A 26099-nucleotide genomic window follows, 5' to 3' on the forward strand; every position below is an offset into this window, starting at 1 on the left:
ATTTTCTTTTAGGCCTGGCCATTTACAGACGCTTTCCCTGTGGTATACCTGAACAAAATCTACTTCTGTTTCTAGACCTTGATTAATTTCTTCCCTGTCCTCTGTGTAATTTCATGACCCCCCAAAATAAACAGATAATTTGTTGAACTTTGATTGTTCTGGTTACATACTCATATCATTAAACCGAGGCTAGAAGTTTATGCAGAGAGTTAATCACTGACCTGTGTTATCAGCCAATCCTTGCAAAAGAAGGTGGTATAGAAATTAAGTTGCTTATCATTTTAAACTTAGTCCAGCAGATCAGACAGTTCATTACATGTGCATGAATTGGGCTGTCTTCTTTGGGAATAGTTTATCTTAAAAGCCATTAGTAAGGCACCTGGTCTTATCGAATAGGCTTTGAAGATAGTGCAAAGCTTTCTCTTTTGCTAATGTCAAACTGAACTATGATCTAAAACAGGTCCTAGGCAAATTCATAATTCCTTATTTGTGTAGCATTTGTTTGCATTCATTTTTATTTATCATACTCTACATCATCTAACATTATTGATACCAATTCAGCAATACAGCTTAAGGAGGAGTCACCTAGACAATTCACATATAAAAATGCCCAACAGATAGGGATGTATTCAGGACATAAATGTATTATGATACTGTGAAATTTTAAATAGTACATGTGAAGTTAGAGACAGAAGCAGAAGGTATTCCAGAGTCCGTAACCTCATGGCTTTGCTTAACACAGAATTTCTTTCTGATGGGTTGACACCTTCGATATTAATTGGTTTTCCAAAGTCCTTCATGTTATTTATCCCTCTTTTTTACCTCTCTCTTTGTCCCTGTCACTGCATTTGTAAAACTCAATTTCATCCATTTTCCCTATGACGTCATTGATTGTCCCTGTGCACTACTAGCTCTGTTTCTAGAAAATCTTCTATTTCTGTGGGCCATTTTTACTTTCCTTGTCTCTCAAGCTCTTCCAAGTTATCTATGCACATCTAAAGACTTGGAGCTAGTAACCACAAATTTAAAAACAAAATCTTGTGTTTGCGCTTATGGGATACTCATTCATTTCCTTCTGTAAAAGACTTTTGCAGCCTAATGAAAGATGATATCTTTGCAAAAGAGATTATCTGAATAGAACTAACCTAGTCATAGGAACCCTTAGAATCTGGAACTAGACTTAGAAAAACTCAGAAAGGCTCATGATTTGAACAGACTTAATGATAGTGACAGTCCTTGATAATGACAGTGCAGATGAAGAGGGGTGTCTTTCAAACCATGATAAACTTTTCAACTTAGATGTTAAAGAGCTTGAGCTGATATCCAAGACACACAATTACTAGGCATGTGGATTAAGAGTGTTAGGGCCACAAAAATAACTAATAAAGAAATCAAAGCATCATGTGCTAATATAAGATGAAGATAATATATAAATAAGCCATCTTACTACCAAACAGTCATCCTGATAGTTTCCTGACTCTGTTAGTGTGGAATATAAAATTTTGTATCTGTACCCATTTTCTGCCACAGTCAGCTGCCTAAATGTGTGCAGAACCATACGATGAATGCTGAATTTTTCCACAAAACACAAATGTAAACAGATTAACTTTAATGAACATCATTGTTTGTCTTGATTTTGCCCACAGTCATGATCAAGGATCACTGAAGAAACTACAGAATGGCATTCTGTAAGAGACCGGTAAGAAGTGAGGACAATAAAGACAGACCTGAACCAATACTGTGAAACCTAGATAAAGTTGCCAGTTATTTCATAGACCCAATACAGATATTTGTTTTCATGCAAGAAAATTGATAGCAGTTACTGGAACAATTATTCACAGACATTAAAAGAACAATACTGAACTTTGTATGGAAAAAAAGAGACCCTGGATTACCCAAATAGCCCTACACAATAAAGGAACTTCTGGAGGCATCACAATTCCTGACTTCAAGCTGTATTATATAGGTATAGTCCTGAAAACAGCTTGGTATTGGCATAAAAATGGGCAAGTAGTCCAATGGAATTGAGTTGAAAACCCCGATATTAAACCACATGCCTATGAACACCTGATTTTTGATGAAGAATCTAAAATTATACAATGGAAAAAAGAAAGCATCTTCAACAAATTGTGCTGACATAACTGAATTCTGGCATGTAGAAGACTGCAGGTAGACCCATATCTGTCACCATGCACATTATTCTAAAAGAGAGTGCTTATTTTTCATTTAATCCTTTTATTGGGTATTCATGTTGTATAGTGTGTATGCTAAATAAAGATTCAATTCTAAGTTTCACCCCAATATCATTTAATTGTTATATTGATCTGCTGCAGATTTATTCTAAACACTATTTATTACAAGACATAAATACAAGATGGTGAATTCTTTTGATACGAATTCATAGTCACCCTTAATGAGGTACACTCCAGAGTGAACTATCTCAGTCTCCACATCTGAAAAACAGAAGAGAAGACAGCAAACAGAGATGTGTCTAGGAACTTGATGCATAGATTAGATATTATACATGATCAAACATCATGATTTCTCTAATTTGTAGATACTATATTGTTATAAATACTGTGGTGTTTTAAATAGTATTGGCCCCCGTAGTCTCATATATTTCATTGCTTGGCCCTTAGAAGGTATGTCCTTGTTGGAGAAAGCATGGCAATGTAGTGGTGAGCTTTTATGTTTTAGAAGTTCAAGCCAGTTAACTTCTGCTATCTACAGATCAAGATATAGAACACTCAGCTACCCCTCCAACATGATGTCTACCTGCATGATCATGATAATGGACTGAATCTCTAAACTGTAAGTTGGCCCCAACTAAATGTTTTCCTTTATAAGTGTTGTCCTTGCACTACTTTGTCATGCTTTCTCTTCCAGCATTAATACCCTAAATAAGATGGATTCCTAAAACTCTGTATGTGTGTGTCTGTCTGCACACTTGTGTGTGTGTGTGTGTGTGTGTGTGTGTGTTTATGCTTGAATGTGTGTGGGAACATGTGTATGCCACATAAAATTATAAGAGCAGCTACAGGAATGAATGGGGTTAGTTGCAGGCAAGAGGGAGTCAGAAAGGAGACAGAAAGGGGGGATAAAAAATGCCAAAAATATGATATTGTGACATTGTTCTTGAAGCTCATTTTATATGACAAAAAACAAAGTTAACCAAAATGGACAAATCGAAGGAAATTTTCAAGTGTATAAGAGTAAGGGAGGCTTCCAGGGTCTGAGAAAAGGAAAGTCTAGTTGTCTTCCAGATCCATCAGTGGGAATACAACCTGCCATACTCTTGACTTCAGGACATGAAAAAAAATTGAGTGTCATTGCTTCTAAATTGCACAATGGTGAATTTGTCATGTTCGATCCGCAGATTTCATGCAGAGGAAATGAAAAATAAAAAATAAGATTCAAATGTTCTTATTTCTTTTTTTCCATAAAGACTTTCCAATTCAAAGGATCTAGAAAGCAATCTATTCATTAACTATTCATTAATTTTCTGTTGAGTTTTGTGTCAGTGAGTCAGGCACACCACCTCTCAAGCAGAAGGGAAAGTGTACAGACCCAGGGATGTTTGTAGTGCACACAGCTTGTGAGACACTCAAAGGCAGTTTATGTTAGAGGCTGAAACACTGTGATAGGATAACTGTTATACCGCATACAGAAATAATCTGCCAGATCTTCAGCCTGAGCACTGCTGATGGTGAGAGGGAAATCTGTTCCAGACCCACTGCCTATGAAGTGATAAGGGACCCCAGTGTGCAAAGTGAATACTGCATATATCAGCAGTTTAGGAGCCTGCTCTGGTTTTTGCTGGTACCACGTTATACTGCTGCCCACATTCTGACTGGACTTACAACTCAGGGAGACACTGTCTCCTACTGATGCTGATAGTTATTTGTGAGACTCAGTCATCACAATATTTCCATAAATATCTGCAATCAGAGATAATGATTGTACACATATACACACAAAGACTTGATGATACAATGTAATATTTAAAAATTTTCTGATGGTGTTATTATGCATACTATTGTCTTTCTATGGGAAATAGCTATTTCTTTACAAACTATTTAATTTGAATATATTATAATACATTTAAATGTCTCACCAGACAACCAGAACAGCAGAAATATGAAGTCTGTGACTTCATCTTAGTGTCTCTGCCTGTCTGGTAAAATTTCAGTTCTCAATGCAAAGACATGGTTTGTAAATATATGTTGATCTGGGCTAGCCTGCAGAGACCTATGCAAAGCAATTGTCAAAAAAGGAAGTGAATTGCCTAAGCACTGGGGTATGGGAGCATCCTTCTCAAATCAACAGTTAAAGCTACCATCAACGAGATTAAACAATCACTCAGAATGAAGTTATTACAGAAGCTCAAGGACCAACATAGAGCTCTAATACCACAAGTGTCTAGACTTTCCCGTAACAGGCTTCCATTCACAATCAAAACCATTTATAGAAAGTGAGTTTACAGAAATAATAGTAGAAATATCTTTGATTACAATCTTGATAAAACAATAAACATCTTTGAAAATACTAACATAAAGAAAGGAAACAGGAAAGTAGAAAGGGATGAAGGATGGAAAGCAAGGGGGAAAAGAATGGAGAGAAAGGAAAGAAAGGACAGAAATGGAGAATGGGAAATTGAAATTTGGACTGTGGTTGGAAGGGGATATAAGGGCAGGAGAGAGGAAATAGAAGAGAGGAAAAAAAGGATAAATACTAAAAGAACAGTTTTGGCTGGACACATATTTGTTTCCAAGAACTCACATGATAGTTCTCAGTCATCCATAATTTCATTTATGACACACACATGGTACACATACATGCATATATGCAGTTTGAGATGTGAGTCCTTTGCTTCTATCCCAGCTACCATGTCTGCTGCCTGCTGCCTCTATTCTGCCATTATGAACTCTAGCCCTATGAAGGCACAAATGATCCCTTTCTTTAAAAATTGACTTAGTCATGGTGTTCCATTACAATAATATAAACATAATTAATAAAAGCAAAAATCCATCAAGAGGATATTATAATTGTAAGAATACACACACCTAACATGAAAAATTGTATGTACGTTATAGGACTGTCATACCCTTCTTTATCTGTGGGCTCCAAAACCCAGTTGATCAGTTTGTTTTTAAGAAATACATAGGTGCCATTAGTTAACATGTTGTTTACATGTTTTCTTAGATTTTCCCTTCATAAACATTAAATTTTCTCATGAATATGAGATATAAGTCTGAAAGTCAGAGTCTATCATTGCAAAATCATATATTCTTTAGTGTGGAGTGAGTTATCTGGGTCTCCACATTGGAAAGCAGTTATGAAAACTTCAGAGTGATATGTGACCCATAAGAAGAGTCTGGGAGAAGATATATGGTTTAAAAACAATGAAGTACACAGTGGCTGCTTCTAGTACTGCACCCTGTCACCTGGCACCCAGTGTAGCAGTACCCACAGCAGCAGAGCAGCAGACCCCATCTCTGAGACCTGGACTAGAGGCTGCTTCTTGGGTACTGCAAGCTGCCTTCAAAGATGGTTGGACAGGCCGGACGGTGTTGGCGCAAACCTTTAATCCCAGCACTCAGGAGGCAGAGGCAGGCGGATCTCTGTGAGTTCGAGGCCGGGCTGGACCGATAGCCTCTGAAACAATACAGAGAAACCCTGTCTCGTAAAAACAACAACAACAAAAAAGATGGTTGGACAATCTGCTCTGTGGCTAATGTATCAATATGCAAATCAGCACAGAAGAGCTTGACTTGGTGCTCACAGGGCACCTGCTCTTGTGTCACCCTATGGCAGGTAGGATTAGCAAAGAAGTCCCTAGGGCATTTTAAATTTATCCAAGTGATTTCGTGGCTTGCCCTGTGGAATCCACATGTTCTGTCATTTTGAAGTTCCATGTGGGGAGTGCACTCTCACTGCCCTGCTTTGATGGCTGTAAGTTTCAGGAGAACAGTGATCTCTCAGAATTAAGCAGTTAACATGTTTTTATTTTTACCTTTGTGTATTGTTTTCATAGTGTGTCTGTCTACCACATTTGTGCCTGATGTCCTTAGATTCCATAAGAGGGAATTGGGTCCCCTAGAACTAGTGTGATAGATGGCTGTTGACTACATTATAGCTGTTAGGAAAAGAACACATGTCCTCTGCAAGATCAGGAAGGACTCATCCACTTAGCCATCCCTCTAACCACAAACTAATATTTTGTGTCTCATCAACTTAGTTTTCAGTGTTATACTCACCATGAGACAATGAGCACAGAGAAATTAAGAAAAAGATCAAGATATCATGGTTAAATTAGAAGAGGAAGTTGACTCCACTGATCAGTTTTAATCTAAATGTCATCAGCAGCAGAAGAAGCAGTGAACTGTGAGCATTGGATCAACAAGGAGCTGGAAACATAAACATAAAATAAACAGACATCACTGAGGATAAGGCAGGTCTCTCCATCTTTTCACTCCAAAGACAAAGCTGAGTCCAACCAATGCCTTCATAGACAGAGGAACATTTTACTCTATAAACAGTAATATCTCAGAATCCATAATTCCTGTCAATCAGCATCCAGCTTAGGAGTCCTGCCTTGGTCTCTGCACAGAGTAAAAGACATCCTAGCAATGCCACTACTAGGAAAAGCAAAGTGGATAATGATGCTGGGTTTGTGTCCCTCTGGAAACTCACCATCAGTTCCACACAGGACTACAGCCTTTATGACAAAACCCAGGTAAGCTGAGAAGTGACAATCTTTCATAATCAGTATTTCCCTATTCTGTGGCAGCTGAACTGAAGGCATTGAAATTGGGAAAACATTGTATATAACATGAAAGAAAGACAGATATTTCTTCTTCCTTATGTTTGACAGTGAGAAATGTCTTAAAGCCTGACATTCTCACATGCCCACATAACTCAAGGGACTGAGTGAAGCTCAGTGATTCACAACCAAGGACTAAAGTATATTGCATATTGAATGTCCTAAGAAGGAACCTGCACTATATCCCCTCGGTCTCCTAGGTACTGTTGTATTTGCTGGTGGAACATGTGTGAATACAGGGTCACTGGGAAGGTGTGAGGTCACTAACATGGTGCTCATGAGAAAACTCTCCATTAGATGGTCAGCTTTGATCCACACACTCCTATCCTGATGTGCTGCCTCACCACAGACTCACACAAGACCTTCCTCCACAATAGAGTCAACAATGAACAGATTATATCATTCTCTTCTAGTGACTGAAACACTATTCTGTAATTATTAATTCACACACATGCACAAACACACATACAAGCTACAGAGTTACCTTAGTGTTGTTCATATTTGTATACGTTTAGAGCTGTGCACTGAGAACTGCATGACATATCAATAACTCATCGTGTGATAAAATTGATTACAATTTTCTCAGTAGCCACTGATTTCCTGTAGTTTTTCATCCAGGGGTAGCACTTTATTCATGTATTATGTGAACTGTTGTTCTTCTTTAGAAACCATATGCTAGAGATTTAATGACTGCAGAATCCTTGGAATGTTTAAAAGCACATAGGAGCAGATAGATATGCTAGTCCTCTGAATTTTCTATCACTTCAGTTCCTACTTTTACAGAATCCCCTGAGCTTTAAGTGGTGGTGTACTGTTGCAGACTTATCCGTTGGTGTTTGTAGCTTTATCAGTTGTGAACAGTGACCTTATGCTCACTTATTCTCCACAATTGGAACATTTAAATGTCTCTGCAATATTTTTCTGCTGAAAAGAAAAATTTCTGTGATTAGGAATGAGAGCAACAAGTATCTGTGGGTACAAGCATAATTACTTAGAATAAACTTAGTATTTTTCTTGGTTTAGGAGAATGACAGCAATAGATTTTCTTCTTGAGTCTATGGATATTCAAATCACAGACATTTGTCTAACTTTACAGTACCACTATCCCCTTGACAAAACTGCAATTCCAAATAGACCACACATTGTTGATTATCCCAAAGATAAAGGGACTACTAATATAATATTGAGATATGTTTCTGAATCACTCATTGTTGTGGCTCATAGGCTGTAAGGTCAGGAGTTGTTGATAATTTTCCCTCTTAGCAGTTTACATAAAACCTTCCAATATAAGGAGAGCTAGCTTTCATGCAGGGGGATTACTCATATGCCTGTGACCAAAGTGAGTAGTGTGTTCAGAAATAGGGTCTTGTTTACCTTCAAATTCCAGGAGGCAAACAGAAACAACAGTAGATTATATTAACTTGAATGGTTTTTGAGGTCTCCAAACCAATTATTTAGAGGAAGGTACCCTGTGAATAACCTGGGAGGTTCTGTTAGTCTATGATGTTGCATAGTCTAATCACCTGTGCTGTAACTGCATTTAAACACAGATATACATATAGATAGATGATAGATAAATAGCTAGATAGATGATAGATAGATAGATAATTTAATTGTTTTATATATGCGTTTAAGAAAATATGTTGTATCTTATTGCATTTATGTACATACACATTTATTTATTTACTTATTTATTTTGATTTTTGAGACAGGGTTTCATTGTGAACCCTTAGCTGTCCTAGAAGTTGCTCTCTAGTCCAGGCTAACCTCAGATTCATAGAGGTCTACCTGCTTCCTTCTCTCAAGCACTGGGAATAAAGGCATGAGCTACCACCACCTGGCAAGTCCTTGAGCTTTTACAACGTCCTTAGTTTTATTTATCCCTCATCCTTTCCTTTCCCTCTGTAATTCTCCTCCTTTAACTTCCTCTGTTAAATTGACCTCAAACTTGATTTTGCTGTTTCACCATTCATTGTCTCCGTGTCTTCCTAGCCCTGTTTCTAGAACTTTGTCTCCCATCCATTTGATCCCTTTTATTTTCCTGGTTTCTGAGGCTCCTCTAGATTATATACTCTCATACAGAAATTGGGAACTAAGTCCAGCAAACAACAAAGAATGTAAGTTTGTCCTCTTGGAGTAGTCATTCAATTGCTTCTGTAAAATGATTCTGTGCCTATAATGATGGAAGGTGCCCTTAAGAGAGATATTATCTGAGTGGGCAATAGCTAATCACAGGGACCCTTATAATCTGGATCTGGACTCAGAGAAACTTAGAATGTATGGTGATATGTATATGACCTGATATAAAGTAGAGTATTGATTGCTTTGGAGATAAAGGGGGCCATGTTTCAAACCATGCCCACCTTCTCAGTATAGATCTTGAAAGAGTTTGAGCACAATTCTCAGTCACAGGATTATTAGATTTGTATGTTTTAAATATTAACACGATTGAGCTACTAAATTGATAGTCATTTGACACTTAGTCACTGAAATCAATAGAGAAATCAATGCATCACATGTATTACAAGAGGCAGGTATCTATATAGAAGTCATCTTCCCACTGAACTTCTAGGCTGATGTCGTCTTTAGGATGGGATACAAGGCATTATAAATATACCCATTTGCTACCACAGCCAACTGCCTGAATGTATGGACATTTACACAACCAATGTTGAATTTTGGTTTTAAAACACAAATAGCAAAAGATTAGCTTTGATGGATGTCATAGTCTGTGCTATTTTTGTCCACAGCCAAGAATGATGATCACTAAAGAAACCCTGGGCACAAGGTGTTCTTAAAGAATGGGTGAAACCTGAGGAAAATCAAAACTGCATTGAACTTTACTGTTGTCTTCACCTTGAAAGAAGGTGACAGATGTTTCAGTCACCCTATACCAATGTTTACTTTCATGAAGAAAATTACTAATGGTTACATTATTCTTAAAGGAGAAAGGTTGTTTTCAATTTTTTATAACTTTCTTTGGATGTTTATGTTGTTCAATTCTACATGAATGGTTAACATAGTTTCAGTTCTGGATATTACCTCAACACGTCTTTATTTGTTGTTATGATTCACTTAGAAATCACCCCCACAAAGGCTCATGCACGAAAAATTTTGTTCTTGTTAATTAGCTCTAGCCATTTTCAGGTAATTTAATTGTGAAGTTTTGGCATAATCCAGCAATTTGAAGTTGTTATTGGTGGATGATAAAAAGAACACCTGGGGAGATAATGTGAGGTCACTAGAGACATGCCTTTGAGAAATATGACTTGTCCCTTTTAATCTCTCTATGCCTTCTAGTTGCAATGAAGACAACAGTGCCCCCATGACATGCACATCCTATATAATAATCAAACTAAAATTTGACCCACAACAAAGAAAGCAAAATACCATGGACTGAAACTATAAGACAAAATAAATCTTTCTTTCTTTGTTGTTTTCCTATGATGTCTTATCACAGTGAACAGTCAGTTAACTCCCTTAACAGAGTTTACCCAACCAATGCATTTCCTGAAATACAGCTGATACATTGTACTCATACTGTAGACCCAGGAAACAGGCTAGATAGGCCTAGTCACAAGCAAATTCATGTGAGATATTTGAAGTTCTCTAACAACTGTTTGTAACTATAGGACTCTTGTCCATGCTCTATCTGTGTGTTTCAAAATGGATGCTCAAGGCTGGGTGTGGTGGCACAAACCTTTGATACCAGCATTTCGGAGGAAAGGGAATTAGATTTTTGTGAGTTCAAGGCCAGTATAATATACATAGAGGGGTCCAAACCAGGCAGGTAAGCATAGAAATACCCGGTTTTAAAAAGAAAAAAAAACAACCAAAAATAAAATGTGTTTTCAAATAATTCTAACTTATGAATATTTGATATTATTTGCTATACAGTTTCCATTGAAATACAAAGTGTTTCCATCAACAAGTATCAAACACTATTAGTTATTATAAGACAAAAAGAAAAGATCAATTGTCAATGCAAAATCATATTCAACATTTGTGTACTGTAATGTACAGCAAGGTATACCACTCTCCACATTTAGAAAGCAGATGGGAGAAAGCATGTAAAACAGGAATGGGAAGCATAGAACAAACATGTTGCTTAGAAAGTAAAACATCATGTTTCCTCTGATTTCTGGATCTTGAATTTTTACAGATTCATAAAACTATTCTATGTCTATTTATGTGTGAATAAACACATGGGCATATGTATCTGTCATATAAAAATAAACAAGAATCTAGGAAAGGGAAGGAGTTTAGATGAAGGGAAAATATATAGGGAAGAAAAAACAAGTGAAATGAATATTGGCAATACATGGTCTAAATTTTATATTTTTTGTTTCATGAAACTCACCATTGTATATGCCAGTAAGTAAAGTTAACCAAAAAGGAGAATTTAGGGGATTTTGCCAGTAATCCAAGGTTGAGGGAGGCTTTGGAGTGCTAGGAAAAGGAAAAGACAAGTTCTCTTAAATATCCTCTGGTAGAAATACTGCCTACTGCCTTCTTGGCTTCAGCCAATCGAGATTTGAATTGAACTTGTTGCATTCCAGAATTACAAGATTAGGAATTTAATGAGGTCAATCCACAGAATTTGTGCAGAAGAAATAAAATAACTCAAATGTCTTCATTCTCTTTTGCTATAAGAACCTTACATTCAAAACATCTAGAATGTCATCTGTTCACTAATTATCTACAGAGCTTTGTATCAGTGAGTCAGACATAACACTTATCAGGCAGAAGCAGGTAGTGTGCAGGTCCAGGGCTATGCGTGGTGCATGCAGCTGGTGACTCTCTCAGAGGAGGTTTGTGTTGGAGGCTGAAGCACTGTGGGAGGATAGCTGTAACCTGTTAACACTAGTAATCTCCTGAGTCTTCATCCTGGACACAGCTGATGATGAAAGTGAAGTCTGTACCATATCCACTGCCTGTGAACCGATCAGGGACCCCAGTATGCTGAATGGATGCATAGAAGATCAGTAATTTTGGAGCCTGTCCTGGTTTCTGTTGGCACCATTGTATATTGTTGCCCACATTCTGACTGGACTTACAGGACAGGGAAACCCTGCCTCCTACTGATGCTAATAGTGTTTCTGGAGTCTGGGTCATCACAATGTTCCCATAGGCTCCTGCCAAAGAAACAACCAATGATTAAACACATGTATACAAAGGACTTTATGGTACAAAATTTTAAACTTAAAATTATTTTCTAATGGTGTTATGTCTTATGCTATTGACTTCCTATAGGAAACTAGGTATTTCTACACATACACATTATTTGAGGATATTATAATACACTTTTTCTAACCAGTGACCCAGAACATCAGAAATATGAAGACATGGGCCTGTGACTCTATCTTGATGCACTTGTCTCCCTGATACATTTCAGTTCTCACTGCAAATGCTTGTTATATAAAACATGGTCAGCTGGGCTGTCCAGTAGGAACTTATGCAAAGCAGTCATCAGACAAAGAAATAAGTAACTTTGCCTGTGGGGTGTGAAAGTATCCATCTTAAATTAACAGCAAAAAAAAATACCATCAAAGAAAGCAATAAATCACTGGGAAAGAAGTCAACATAGTTGCTCATGGACTTACTTAGTGTTCTCAAACAACAAATGTTTAATTGTTGTCAGGAGAGATGTCAATTCACAAGGTGCAAGACTTACATACATGCAGAACACTTAGAATCACTTAATTAATACTTAATCTTAAATTCAGACCATTGTATTTTGTGTCAGACTTCTGGATTCCAGAACTACAAATGATGAGTTTCTTTTGGTCAAGCAACAGTCTATGGTATATTGTTGGAGACAAAACAGCCACTTACAAGGAGAGTTTAAATAGTTCTGCTCCAAGGATTGTGACGGCACTTTTCTTATTAATAACCTGCTGGGTCTTACAAGTTTATTTATCAGTGTGCCAGACACACTGGCTGTGAGGCAGACAAAGGAAGTGTCCATATCTGTGGGTGGTGCAGTCAGATGATAAGACCCAGACAGCAGATTAGTGTTGGAGAGTGAAGCTGTGTGGGGATAGTTGTAATTCTGCATACAGTAATAATTCTGTCAGGTCTTCAGCCTTGACGCTGCTGATGGTGAGAGTAAAATCCATCCCAGATCAACATTCTATGAAGTGGTCCGTAATCCCAGAGTTTCCAGTGGATGCCCAGTAGATTAGAATGGGTACTGCTGATGGTGAGAGTGAAATCTGACACAGACTGCCAATGAACTGTTGAGGAACCTCAGAGGGCCATGCAGATGCCCAGGAGCCTTCTTTGATTTTGCTGGTGCCAGGCCATATGGTTCTTCTGAATGTACTAGTGAAACAGATTCTAACAGGAATTACCGTAAATGAAAATACTGTGTCCTGCTGACACAGCCACTGAGGATGGAGATTAGATTATTATACTCCCAAAGGCACCTACAACTGGGAATGGCTAAATATTATACATACATATACAATCAGATATTTCATGACGCAATCATTGATATTTAAACTGTCTACTCTGAGTGTGGGGGCATACACCTTTAATCCCAGTTCTTGGGAGGCCATCCAGGTTCACATAGTGAATTCCAGGATACCTGGATCTATCTAGAAAGAAAAAGTATTTTCTCTATCTAGGGGAAAATTATTTTCTAATGTCAGTATATTATTGAGTTCATATAAAATATAATATCTCTCATTACATTCAATAATTACATGTCTTTTCTTAATAAAATAATAACACTGAAAAAACTATAAGGTTTTTAATTGTGTCACCAGACACCCAGAGCAGCAGGGACATGAGGACCTATGTCTTTGATTCCATCATGACGTACCCCTGCCAGTCTGATGCAGCTCAGTTCTCACAGCAACGTTCTGGTTTATAATATCTAAGAATCTTGGCTGGTATTTAGTGGACTATGCAAAACAGTTGACAATTGAGGAAGCAAACTGAACAGCAGCATGTGAGAGTTGCTGATGACAATTAAGAGCTCATGCCAATTAACAGCAAGTGTAATAACACAATGGGAAGTAAGTCTACATAGAAGCTCAAGGTCCAACTTAGACCTCTAAAACCACAAATGTCTAGAGTGTGCAATGACAGGCTTCAGTTCACAGCCAAAGATGAATTTATAGTAGTTTTCAGACATGATGGTAGATATGCCTATATCATTATAACAATCTTTGGGACATAATCACCATGGTGGGTAAAATCAGAAAGCAACAAAGAAAAATGGGATGGAAAGGAACTAAAAGGGAATGATGGATAAAGGATAGAAGAAAGAGAGAGAAGGAAAAGAATGAAAATGAATGGAGGGAAAGAAAAGTAGAAGGAAAAGAAAGAATGGAAATTTAGTAATGAAAACAGAGGGGAAAGAAGAAGAGAAGGCATGAATAAAACAGAGGTAAAGAAGGAAAATGAAAAAGCAGAAAGGAAAAAAACTTACCAAGTTTTTGTAATACTGAACCAAAATTTTCAAGCTCAGAAGCCACTCATGTACTTCTGTCAATGGAGAGCACTGCAAACTCCGGAGATGTAGATTCTAGGCTGGGTACCAACCAAGACAGCAAAGACAGGCCCGTATTTCATTCCATGTATTATGTTATATCCTCATAATTGTGATGTTATAAGGGCTTTTGTGGTCATAATAAATGGAAGGCAAATAGAAACTCAACACTACCATCACAATGCTAGAGACTAAAAAGAATGGTACAAAGATTGTAAAATCGAGGGAGAGAGTGAAAAAAAGCTAGCACTGCTCAGGAAGTCATTTTACTGCTAACACTGAAGCCCAACACTGACAAAGTTTGCTTTATTCCAGAAATCCATGTCCTTGTTATCAGGTGCTAAATCAGTGGGGCTTTGATATGATCCAGTAAGCTATGAAAATATTTTCAACAATAAAAAGTTGTGGATACACATCAACAAAAAAACTAATTAAAAAGCAGATGTAGAGTGAAGTTGAGATGTTTCTGAAGTGTGGGCCTTTGTTACATCTTTGGACTTCACTGCAATCTTGAATGTGAACACAAAACCAGCACATGTTGCACTATGCATGCTGACTCACCATATAACACTAAGTCCTTGGCTCAGTTAAATTACTGTATTTTGTTTTATGCAATGTAGTGCTTTTCCTGCAAAATACAAAGTTTTTGCTCTGATAATGACAGTAATTTGGATCCTACCATTGTTCTTTGCCATATAAGTATCCATTTCTGTTATCTTTTGGGTTCCATGGTGTGAAAATATTTAACTCTACACTTTGAGGTTGAGATGCTGATGTGAGTTGTAGTTAAATTGGGATTAGGAGAGGATTTTCAAAAATTTCTTAAATTCCCCTACACACATTAATTACCACCATTTTATGTAATATATTTATATGAAGTGGGAATCTCAGAATTGATTATTATAAAAATCTCAATATCTAAAAACTGGAAAAATATGTTTAAGTTGTGTTACATAGTATGGAAGCAAGTATTCAGAAAATATCAAATTATAAAAATAGGAAGCACATCCATGTCACTGACATGCAGATTTGATTTCATCTTTCACAAATAGTAAAAGTACTTACAATCCTATGTGCCTGAATTTGCACTAAAAATTTCACAGTTGATACTGTACTTCAGATCTTATACACTTTAGACATGGGTGTGAGAATAAGTCATAAATGATTCCTCCATGAGAAAGACCTTTCAAGTTAACTAGAAGACACAATATAAGTGTTCAAATTAATGAGGCAATTGACAGACTAGCCCAGCTGTGAAATTTATGAACCACAAGCATCAAAATTGAACAATATCCCTAAGAATGCAGGAATGGTATGTGTGGAGGTTTAAATAGGAATTTCCCTCATAGACTTACATGACTAATGCTTGGTCCATCAAGAGTAGAACTTTTAGTATGTGCATCCTTGATGGAAAAAATATGACAATATAGGGACCAGGCTTTGGGATCTTGTATGTTCAAGCAACAACCAGTGTGTCTCATAATTTTCTTCTGCTGATTACAGGTCAATGTGTGGAACTCTCAGCTCTTTATCCAGAATCATGTCTGCCTGCATGGACATGATGACAACCAGCCATACTAAATGTTTTCTTTTATTAGGGTTGCCATCATCATGGTGTCTTTTTACACTAATAAAACCCTAACTATAAAAGCACTCATACCTTGATGGTAACCAACAGCTTCAAAATTGAACTTACTTAACAAGAGAGAAATGATTTCTGGTACCAGAAGCCTATCCAAGTACCTAGTTAGGTTTCTGGAAGAGAATCTAAACATCCTATATTACTGAATCTGCATAATCCCCAAGTATACTGTAAATAATTTATTATACCACAGATAACTGTAATCCTTACCCCTCAGCAAGAAAATTTCTCTTTGCAACATATGGAAACTGTTGCAGAGAGCCACAGCCAATTGAAATGTACACGTATGGAGTTCAGTCAGATTGGATATAACTATAAAACTCTCTCATACCTAAGGCTGAGGAAATATTGTGAAAAAGGTAAAAAAGTTACAAGTCAGAGAATCAGGGAGATTACTGTGAGATTTTGTCTCCTAGTGTCTTAAATTGGGTTCTTATTGCTGTGAAAGGAGGTCATAACCACTGCAACTCTTATAAAGAAAACATTTAATTAGGCTGGGTCACCTATACTTTCAAAGGTTCAGTACATTTTCACCATAATGGGTATTATGGCAGTATGCAGGTAGATGTGATGCAGGAGCTGAGAGTGCTACATCTTGCAGGCAACAGGAAGTTGACTGACTCACTGGAGCATAGAAAACCTCAGAGCTCATCCCCACAGTGACACAATTGCTCCAACAAAGGCATACCTCCTAATAGTACCACTCTTTTGGGATTATGCCGGCCAAATGCATTCAAACAACCATGACTAGTAATGTCATAGAAAATGTCCATGAAGTCTCACCAACATGGTTTGCAAATTTTAATTCACTATGTTCAGAAAAAGTCTACTCCTAGTACATATTTTTATTATTCATTTAATTCTGATAGCCAAAATGCCAGGTCTTTAGAAAGTTGCAATATATAGTATCAATATGACAGAAGGGTTTCTTATAAATGACACCTGCTTATTTATCTATGATGAGTAGAAGGAGGACAAGTAGGATGGCATTTTCCCTTCCAGAGATTGGCCACCATTATCTTCCATGCCCTTCGGTCTCTAATGCTGTGCTGTAGTTGAGAGTTGTGGTCTTCATGTCCTTCAGACAGATACAGAATTTTAGCATGGGCTTCTGTTCAATGTTCTGCATAGAATTATTATATTCATTTTCTACCAAAGATAGCAAGTAATATATCACAGTTACTTCCTAATAAGCTGTCCACATTTCCTTGGCTATTCCAATATCATTTACTCCTAATCAATTTAGACATGGCATTGGAGCAGGTATGTCATTAGGAGTCTTTCTTGGAGTTTTCCACAGATCAACCTAGTCACTTATGGCTGTCTGTAGATCAAGATACACAAATCTCAGCTCATTCCCTAGCACCATGTCTACCTGCAAATCACTGATTTTCCCACCATGCAGATAATGAACTAAACCTCTGATACCATAATCCAGCCCCAATTAAATGTTTTATTTTATGAGAGTTGCCATGATCACGGTGTCTCTTCACAGCAACAGACACAGAAGTTGGTACCAGGGACTGGGATATAGCTGTGATAGGCATAATCATGCTTTTGTTTGATGAAATTTGAACCTTGGGAGTTTGGGTAAGGAAAAGAGTGGAATGTTTAAGCACTGTCTAATGGGCCAACCTAGTAGGAGTATGAAAGTCAAGAGGAGAATTTTTGTATGTTCGCTAGAGATCATTCTTGCAATAACATGGTAAAAGAAGTATAGTTTTACCCTTGTTTTAAAAGTCTTCCTGATAATAAAGGGAAGAGTTTTGGATTAATAACATGTGTATTACTTGGATTAATTACAGGAGCCCAGTATAGACTTTGATGTGTGCTTACTAGTCTTTACCTTTATGAAGATTTATAATGACAATGAGAAAATTGAGCAAGTAAATTTTTAAAAAGTACTGATTGAGGAACAAGGAGCCACCAACAAGTGAAATAGCTAAATTCCATATCCAAGAAGATTAAAAGATTAAGAAATGGAATAAATGCAGAAAGCAGAAGAACTTGTAAGCTTTGACTGCATTGTATAACAACTGGAAAATGAAAAGGAGTTGAGCATGGTGTCATTTAATCCATTAGTTAGGGTCATAAGGTTTTTGAATTATAAGTCCAGCATTAGTGGACCCTAGATCGTAATTTCCAGGTCAACTGGTGATAGATATTATGACCTACAAATTGCCCTACCAAAGAAGATAGCAAAGAGTGAAATATGACAGGAAGAGAATGTGGCCATTTTGTGGAAGATGCTATTGATAATAATGTGAGTAAGAACTAGAATTATCATCAGCCTCCTCAGGATAGATGGTGAGAGTGAAGTCTGTCTGAGACCCACTTCCACTGAACCTGGTAGGTACCCCAGTTGCTATGTTTGATGCTCTGTAGATTAGGAGTTTGGGAGACCGTCACGGTTTCTGATGGTTCCAGTGCATGTAACTATTTCCATATGGCATGACACTCTTGCAGGCCCTGCAGGACATGGTGGCCCTTTGCCCTAAATATATGGCCAATGAAACTGGAGACTGAGTTAGCACAATGTCCTCAGGGGAACCTGAAATAATGAGCACACATTGCTGTCAAAGAAATACTGAAAGCACCCCAGTGTCAATTCATTTTATATATGGAATCTTTAACAATAGTCATGAGCTACATTCTGAGAAGACACAAAACAGAAACAGAATCAATTAAATGCCGTGATTTCAATTTTCATGACACTGTGGCATGGAAAACATTGGGGGCCACAGTGGTTGCTCCCAGCACTGTACCCTCTCACCTGGAACCCAGAGCAGCAGTACCCACAACAGATGAGCAGCTGACTCCATCTCTGAGAGCTGAACTACAGGCTGCTGCATGGGTACTGCAAGCTGCCTTTAAAGATGATTGAACAATCTGCACTGTGGCTAATGTCTCAATATGCAAATCAACTCAGAAGAGCTTGACGGGGCTCAAAGAACACCTGCTCTTGTGTCACCCTATGGCAGTTAGGATTAGCAAATAATTCCCTAGAGCACTTAAGTGTATCCAAAGTGATTTTGTGGCTGCCTGTGTGTAATTGTCCATTTCTGTTATTCTGAGCTTCCATATGTGGAGTGCTCTGCAATGGTCTGCAGTAAAGGATTTGGATTACATGAGTCCTGTGGCTTCTCAAAAGTAAACTTCTAAGAAGAATGAATTTATTTGTATTTTATATGTATGTGTGTTTAGTCTATGTCTATGTCTGTGCATCACATTTATGCCTATTGAACTTGGATTCCAAAAGAGGGCATTGGATCTGATGAAGCTACACTTACAGAAGGGTATAAGTTGCTATGTGGATTCTGGAATCTTAAACCATGTTTTCTGCAAGAGCAGAAGTGACTGAGATTTCTCTCCAGCCCAAAATAATTTTATATCTCATAAAACCAATAATTTTGCAATGTGATATTTCTCACAAAGAGAAATAATTGAATTTAATGATATAAAGAAAATGTAGAATTATTTAGACAAGAAATGGAAGTGGCTCCATTAAGATACATGAACATAAACATTATCAGAAGCAGAAATGGCAATGAGGAATGAGCATGGAACAAAGAAGGAGGCTGGAAAACTAAACTAAGAACAAGCAGGTGTCACTAAGGATGAGGCAGGTCTCAAGACAAATGCTGAGTCCAGGTGATTCCTTCACAGAGTGAGGAATTCTACTCTGTAACCAATAAAAAAAACTAGGTCAGAATCCATGATTCCTGTTGATAAGGACAGAGATTTGCCATCCCAGCTTGGATTTTGAACAGAGCATTAGATATCCTGACAATGTCCCTACTGTGAAACATGGGGCAGATAATGATTCTGGACTTTGTGTCCCTCTGAAAACTCATCATAAATTCCACACAGGACCACAGGCTTTAGGACAAACTCCAAGTTAGCCAGATATTGATGCTCTTTCATAATCAGGATTTACTTTGACACCAGAGTCATTGAAAATGGTGAATATTGTGTAAAATGTGGGGGAAAGTCAGATGTTTCTGCTTCCATGCATTTAACAGATAGAAATATCTCAGACCTTGATATCCAAACATAGTACCATTATAATTCAAGGAACTGAGTGAAGTTCAGTACTCTAATCAAGGACTGAACCACATTGCAGTTTCACTGTATCCAGAAGACAATGTGGTAAAACCTGGGTTCCAGGCTGTTGTTTTGTTTGATGATGATACATGTACGAATGCAGTGTCACTGGGAAAGTTTGAGGTCATTAACTGCATGCTCATGGGGAAAGCTGTGTCTGTGACCTCCTATTTCTTACCAATAGTATACAAGGTTTTGATCCTGTCCTGATGTGCTGCTTAAAAACAGACTCATACAATACCTGCCTACCATGGAGCAGGACCTCTACAACTGAGCAAAGGTTAAACTCAATGTGTCCTTTTCTTCCAGTGATGGAAAAAGAGATGGACAAACAGGACTGTACCCTTCTGATGCAATTCAGAGCAAGAGATGCTTAAGAGATTGCAATGCTGAGCATTACAACACACACACTCAGTTGATGTTAGTGAGATAATAAGTTTCAGCATTGCTTTTCCAATTTTGTAAATCATGTCTCTTGGGTATTTATGTGGTTGGTATTCATATGTCAGTTTAGCACCACAGACCCTGTCACTGTTACTACCTATGAGAGTAGGTGGTCTTTCCAGTCTAAATCTCCTTCAATTTCATTTTTCAATGTCAAAATGATTTCTTTGCAGGGGTCTTTAACTTCCTTGCTTTTCCTGATTTCCAGGTATTTTATGTAATTTCAAACTGGTTTGAAGGAAATATCACCCCTGATTTCTTTCTTAATAAGTTTGTTAATATTATATGGAAAAGCTGCTGTTCTATATCCTACATTTTCCTGTACATATTTTCAGGTCTAAGTGATTTCTGCTGCAGTCTTTTAAGTATAAGAACATATAATGTACTAGGTATAAATTCTGGTCCTTCTGCCAATGTTGCCACAGACTGCCAAAGCCACAGAACTATCACCCACATTCATAGTACATAGTTTGGTCCTATGAAGGTTCCCTAGCCCTCAGTCCATAGTCAGTGGCAGAAACATAGTAAAATATGGCTTGGTTAACCATCTCCTAGATCTGTTACATTCTTGTCCTCCACCACCTCAACCTATTTGATGCCCATGGTCTCTGGATGAATAATGCAGCGCATGGATGGGGACCTGGATGTAGGCTTGTTGCACAGGCATCCATTCAGCCTCTGTAGCAGCTCTCTCCAGATTGACTTTAGATGCATGAAGTTGCAAAAACTCTCTTTTGCCCTCTCCCATTTTGCACTGGTGGCAGAAGTCTTCCCTGCAGTCTGTAGTGACAGCTCTGTATGGATATGCTGCCCATTAAACCATGGGTTATTCAACTCATTCACACCCTTCTGCATATAGTCTTCAAGACTAAACCTAATGTACAGGCTCCCTACCAGATGATATGCTGGGTTGTTACAGAGTTTTTCTCCACAACCTCACCATATCCTTCTTCTACCTCAGCAAACACTTCCATCTCCCTGTCACTTAGGGCACTGTGTTGCCATTTTCCTCCTGTGCACTGTTTGGTTTATTGTTACATGTTTTGAATGAAGATGGTCTGGTTAATTGTCAGTTTATTGTGCAGCTGAGAACATATGTATCCATGATAATGTGCTCCAATTTTGAAAGAAATTGAAGAATTGACTTTGTTTTCTCAGTACTGAAAAGGGAAGTCAAGTAATTTGCTATTTTCAAACAGATGCCACAGGCAGGGATTCAAATGCCACCAAGTGTACCCTATATTATTTTGTTTATTTTGGGATGATCTTTATTCCTCTGGTACTTCAAGAAGTTTATCATAACTTTAAATGAGTTGTCTTCATTGTTCAAAATGATAATAGGATTTCTGTTTCTTAAGCACTTTGTGCTGAATTAGAGTCACTGTTTCATTTTTGTTTTTACACCAACGTTTTATCGATGAATGGAAACCAACTTGGTTATAGTGTACACTCCTCTTAATGTGTTCTTGGGTTTGGATTTCAAGTATTGAGGGCAGGCTTATGTTAATATGGACATTTGTGTGCTCTCTCTCTCTCTCTCTCTCTCTCTCTCTCTCTCTCTCTCTCTCTCTCTGCCAGTCATTTCCCACTTATGTGTTTATTTTATCATCTAGGTAATGCTGGTTGCATAGAATAAATAAGGTGGTATTCTTTCATTCCTACCCTTTCTACAACAGTTCCAGGAGCATCAGTGTCAGCTCTTCATTAAAGATCTGTCAAATCTTGGCAGAGGATCTATCCAGTCATGAGCTTGAATTTTTTCACAGACATTTTATTTCCATTTCAATGGTGTTGCTTGCTATGAATCTGTAGAAGTTTTGGATTTCCTTCTTACTTAATATTGTTATGCCACATATGTCTAAACACATACCCACTTCTACGTTTTCCAGTTTTATTAGGGTATAAGTTTTCAAAGCACTCTTCCAGTGATTATCTAGATTTCATGTGAATCTGTTGCAAGCTCCCACTTCTTTCCCGAATTTCATTAATGTAGGTCAGCTTCTCTTGCTGCAGTCTATATGTTTATTCAAAGAACTAAATTTGTGAATAATTTTGTGTATTGTTATTGTAATATCAATTTCATTAATTTCCACTAAGATATTTACTGCTTCTTGTAATAGCCTGCTTTGGGTTTCACTTGACTTCGACTTTACTTAGACTTTGAGGCTCATTGTTAGACACTTACTTGAGATCTCTCTGAATTCGGTCTTTTACCTGAGGTCCTTCAGGGTTTTTTTAATGTAGTGATTAACAGTCATAGACTATTTCTCAGCATCACATAGCTGCCTCCCAAAGATGTTAGGATGTTGGGCTATCATTTTCCTTTGAATGAAGAAATTGTTTATCTCCCCAACTTCTTCAATAAATCAATAATAATTTAAGAGGCTACTTGACAGTCACCAAGAATTAGTTAATGTAATTTCTTCTTACAAAGATTTACTTTGTGGCTTAGAATGAATTCTATTTTCATAAAGTTAATGAGCTGCAAAGAAGAATGTACAGGATACATGCATACGTGATGAATGGGATATATTTCAGATTCCCATTGTTTCCATTAATTTCTCATGCAGTTTAAATCTAACATTTCTTTGATAGTTTTTGAGAATTTTGGAGTAAAATTACCATCTGCAATTATATAAGGACACATCTGACTTTCTATGTCCATTGTATCCAGGTTTGTTTTGTAAAACTAGATCACCAAAACAAAAGTTTGGTGTGTGTGCGTACGTGTATTTGTAATTACTATGTACTTTTGGTGACTTCTGCCCTTTATTGCTTTCTTGCCCATTATTACTAATGTTGGTTTGGATTCTACTGTGACAGTTATCAGTAAAGATATGTCAGCTTGGTTCGTGTGTCCATTTTCTTGCTAGATTTATTTGATCATTTGATTTTCCACATGTGGAATATCATTAACAATAAAGTTCATTTCTTGCAGAAAAAAGACTATTGGGTAGAGTGTTTAAATATAATCCAACAATATGTGTACCTTTATTGCTGAATTTGGGTTATATAAGGTTATTGGAGGATTAGCTTATTATTTGCTGGTTTTCCGTTTCCCTACTCTTCCTCAACTATGTTGGAATTTTCTGCTTACAGTGTTAAATGTACTCGACTGCTTTAAAGATAACCATTCCTCTGTTAGATTTCATATCAGTTAGTTTAAATGCTTATTTTGGTTTATTTGAGCATTTTTTTAAGTTTAGCAGCCTATAGTTGAAGTTTCACTGTTCAGAACAACTGAGAGTGTAAAAAAGCAAACTACTATAATAGCAACAATATCAAACTACACAAAATATAGAAAAACACTTAAAATTGGTTTAAGAACATGAAAAATCATCAATGAAAGTAAAACAGAAAATCCCCTACTTTGTGAGGAATGAGATTGGAAGCTAAAATAATTTCAGGTGAGCATGGATATAATAAGTAAATGAGATGAGGAAGAAGACAGGGACAGAAGGAAAATAGAGGCCAAGTAGATTAAATATCTGATATTTCTGATGGTGTTAGGCAACACCTGTGAAATTGTTGCCCAACCCTCTCCAAAGGGGTTAGGACCCACTGTTGAGAACCACTACTTTAGAGAGAATCCAGTTTATTTCTTCTGAGAACATTGAGGCCTTATCTCTTATAGCAGTTCTCCAAATCGAAAGGAGCTTCTGATTCTTCAGTAAATATGAGCCCTTTTGACAGTTACTTTGGCTGTGATATCTGCTGATTTCCTTCAATTTTTCTCTTAAACCTATTTGATGACAATTACAATGTATTGCTGTCACTTCTTCAGAAAACAAGATGACTGACTGTAACCAGATGACTATTGGTGATATTTTATAGGACACACATTAGCTATGAGGACAAGTTCCACCATCCAAATTAATAAGAAGGACCAAAAGTGTATACTCAGAGATGGTGTCAACACTGACTTCCTTCTCTTTACCCAGTTCAGTTGCTCTGCTTAGAGCCTTACCAATTGACTTCTTGTGTCTGGGGAAGAAAGAAATTTCCTCTGTCCAATTCAGAATGACAACTGTATATCCAGCTCTACAGACTGCCTGTGCCATAAAGGCACTCCAGTTTGTGCAAAGAATCAAATCTGGGTTGTTTTATGAGGTCTTTTTGAAGTCCTTTCTGGATGCATAGACTTATGAAACATTTTGATAGACATCACATTCTGGGATTCTGTAAATTCTAGGAGAAATGTGGCTGTATTCATGGAGGAACCTGGCATAAATTGAACTGCAGTCCTTTATTATTGTCATGGCTAATATTTTAGAAGACAGTTTTCAGCTGACCATAGAACCCCTTCAGGAATTGATCATAGACCCTACACATTGTGGTGGGGGTGAGACATACATTGTCACATAATTTCCCAGGATTATCTGTGTGTTTTCTGGAATCAATAGAACCATAGAAGTCACTGCTTAGAGGCAGGAGGGTTATCCTGTTCCTTGCTTAAGTACCTAATAAGCTGTTGGGTATTCATTCTGGATTACTTAGTACCTCCAGAGCCACTTCTCTTTCTGACACATGTAGATTGTACAGGTTCTGACTTGGGAGGCTCAGAACTGATGCCACAAATAGGGTCTGTTTTAACTGACTGGAAGTATGTGAAGGAGCTGTGTCACATATGAGGAGGTGAGTTCTAGTTTCTGCTGCTTAGATATCAATTACTAGTAAGTATAAGTGTTGAGCTGCTTCTGCTAACCCATGCACCCATATCCTAGATACCCACAAGCCTCTAAATTCTTTGAGGGTTTGAGGAAAGGGAAAGGACAAGGTGAGCCAGACTCTGTCTTTGTTCAATACCACATTTCCCTCTATCGAAAATAAGCCAAGATATTTTCTGAAGTCTAACAAAATTGAACCTTAAGTTTTCTTTACATTTTGGTATTATAATATAATTACATCATTTCCCCTCTTCCTATTACTCTCACTAAACTTTCCAAACATACCCCTTGCTCACTTTCAAATTCATGACCTAGTTTTTCATTAATTTTCTTACATACATTTATCTATACATTGTGTAAATGGACCACATTTTCTTAATCTATTCTTCACTTGAGGGGCATCTAGATTGCTTCCATGTCCTGGTTATAAAACTCTGCACTTAAAAAGTAGGGTGGTCTGTAAATTTCTCTAGTGGATTATTTACATCTCGCTATATCACCCTGCCTCTCTTGGAACCAGAGTGGTGAACTCTCAGAGATCTGCCCTTCCCTGCATCTCAAGCGCTTAGATGAAAGGTATGAATCCCTATTCCTGGGTTTTTTCAAAGATTTAGTCTCAGAACTTTTGTTTCTTTTTCCAATAGCAGTCACTTATAAGACCTGTATTGTTCATTAAATTATTTCAAATATAGCCAAAACTAAAATAAATGTTGGCTATTTATTCACTTTGAAAAGAACTTGAGATATGTATAATTAGGTTGAATGCGCAACATTGACAGGTCTCTATCACCTGGTGTCTAGACTGAAGACACAGGAAGTTCCAAATTAAAGGGATACATTCCCTCATATTAAGTAGTTCTCTCTTAATTCTAATCAAGAGAACCTTAGGGAACCCATAAACACTCTAGCCAACATTACAGC

General features: G+C 37.3%; 1 pseudogene; it reads right to left on the minus strand.

Moving 5' to 3' along the window:
- Window positions 1-21099: 21099 nt before the first annotated feature.
- Window positions 21100-23176, minus strand: LOC110342017 (annotated as a pseudogene).
- Window positions 23177-26099: the final 2923 nt, after the last annotated feature.

The sequence above is a fragment of the Mesocricetus auratus genome, unplaced genomic scaffold (assembly GCF_017639785.1).
Source record: "Mesocricetus auratus isolate SY011 unplaced genomic scaffold, BCM_Maur_2.0 Super-Scaffold_100676, whole genome shotgun sequence".
NCBI classification, from domain to species: Eukaryota; Metazoa; Chordata; class Mammalia; order Rodentia; family Cricetidae; genus Mesocricetus; species Mesocricetus auratus.